The sequence below is a fragment of the Pseudorca crassidens genome, chromosome 18 (genome assembly GCF_039906515.1).
Source record: "Pseudorca crassidens isolate mPseCra1 chromosome 18, mPseCra1.hap1, whole genome shotgun sequence".
In the NCBI taxonomy this organism is placed as follows: domain Eukaryota; kingdom Metazoa; phylum Chordata; class Mammalia; order Artiodactyla; family Delphinidae; genus Pseudorca; species Pseudorca crassidens.
In genome coordinates, this window is record NC_090313.1 from 6311452 (window position 1) to 6313659 (window position 2208).

Sequence of the window (2208 nt, forward strand, 5' to 3'; positions counted from 1 at the left end):
TGTTACCAGGCCTGGGCCTGAACATCACCCCTGGGTGTGTGCCCGTCTAGGGCAGCTCGTGGACCAGGGGCACTGGCTTATGTCTATGAGGGGCCGAGGACTTTCCTGGGAAAGGATCACTGGCAAACCAGGAAGAGACAGGGTTTGGCAATTTGGTTCAAGGCCGCGGGCCAAGGTCCCAGGGGAGGCCTGATTCAGAACGTAACACTCTGCCTGCCGCAGAGCCCTCTGGCTTAACCCTCACATGCTCCTTTCAGAGTCCTGGGCAAGGGGCTGAAATCAAAGCAATGTACAAATTCGAAGAGCAATTCGGGGGCTTCCCTGGTGGCACAGTGGTTGAGAATCCTCCTGACAATGCAGGGGACGCGGGTTCGAGTCCTGGTCCAGGAAGATCCCACGTGCTGCGGAGCAGCTAAGCCCGTGCGCCACAGCTACTGAGCCTGTGCTCTAGAGCCCACGAGCCACAACTACTGAGCCTGTGTGCCTAGAGCCCGTGCTCCACAACGAGAGAAGCCACCGCAATGAGAAGCCAACGCACCGCCACGAAGAGTAGCCCCTGCTCGCCGCAACTAGAGAAAGCCCGTGCACAGCAACGAAGACCCAACACAGCCAAAAATAAATAAATAAATTAATTAATTTTAAAAAATTATTAAAAAAATAAAGAAAATGTGTTGGTTACTCTCAAAAAAAAAAAAAAGATACCAATTATATGGAAATAGAATTATCAGGGAATTCCCTAGTGGTCCAGTGGTTAGGACTCTGTGCTTGCACTGCAGTGGCCCAGGTTCAATTCCTGGTCTAGGAACAAAGATCCCGCAAGCCTCACAGTGCGGCCAAAGAAAGAAAAAAAAAAAGAAATAGAGTTATCAAAGGAAATCAAATATCAAGAAATACAATTATCAAAAAAATACAAATTAAAAGAAAAAGAAATACAGTTATCAAAATATTAGAATAGTTGTCATATATTATAGTAATCCCAGTGCCTCTTTATTAACTCATTAAGTAGTAAGACCTGCATGTAACTCAGAAGTAGTGATGAGTGGTGATGACATTTCGAGGTATTTGCCCAACCTTCGATGTGCTGTGAAAATAACTGCATTTTCCATGGGTGATAAAGTGACACTTCATGTCACACATTCTTTCAGGGAAAGAATGGTGTATTTCCCTGCTTCTCAGGATAGTATGGTGCTCACAGGGACGAGCTCACGAAAAAGCAGCTTTCACTGAAGCTACTGATGCACTTAAAGGCGACCATTCCATCTTTCAAACTAATAGCTACAAGGAGGACTGTTACTGTACAGTAACATTAAAAATGGCTTGAACACATTGTTTCTGTTGAGTTAAGGCGCTCAAAAATATACAATGGGGAAAGGACAATCCCTTCAATAAATGTGATGGGGAAACTGGACAGCTACATGCAAAAGAATCAGACTGGACCACTCTCTTATACCATTTACAAAAATTAAGCCCAAGTGGATGAAAGACTTGAACATAAGACCTGAAACCATAAAACTCCTAGTAGAAAACATAGGTGGTAATCTTCTTAGCATCCATCTTGGCAGTGAGTTTTTGGATCTGACAGCAATTCAAAGGGAACAAAAGCAAAAATAAACAGGTGGGAACACATCAAACTGAAAAGCTTCTGCACAGCAAAGGAAACCATCAACAAAGTGAAAATTTGGCAACTCACTGAATAGGAGAACACGTTTGCAAATCGTGTATCTGATAAGGGGTTAATATCCGAAATATATAAAGAACTCACACAACTCAATAGCAAAAACAAAAAAACCCAAAACAATCCAATTAAAAAATGGGCAGCAGATCTAATAGACACTTCGCCAGATAAGACATACCGATGTCCAACAGCATGAAAAGACGCTCAGCATTATTAATCATCAGAGAAATGCAAATCAAAGCCACAGTGAGATACCACCACACACCTATCAGAATGACTATTATCAAAAAGACAAGAAATAACATGTGTTGGTGAGGATGCGGAGAAAAGGGAACGCTTGTGCCCTGTTTGCGAGAATGTAAATTGGTGCAGCCGCTGTGGAGAACAGTACAGAGGTTTCTCAAAAAATCAAAAATATAATAGAGCTACCAGATGACCCAGCAATTCTACTTCCGGATATTTATCTGAAGAAAATGAAAACACTAACTCAGAAAAATACATGCATCCCCATGTTCATTGCAGCATTATTTATA

At 42.6% G+C, this 2208-nt stretch overlaps 1 non-coding gene across 1 annotated transcript; it reads left to right on the top strand.

The window, feature by feature from the left end:
* Window positions 1–733: 733 nt before the first annotated feature.
* On the top strand, window positions 734–806 carry TRNAA-UGC (transfer RNA alanine (anticodon UGC)). Its single transcript has one exon. It is a non-coding gene; the product is annotated as a tRNA-Ala (tRNA).
* Window positions 807–2208: the final 1402 nt, after the last annotated feature.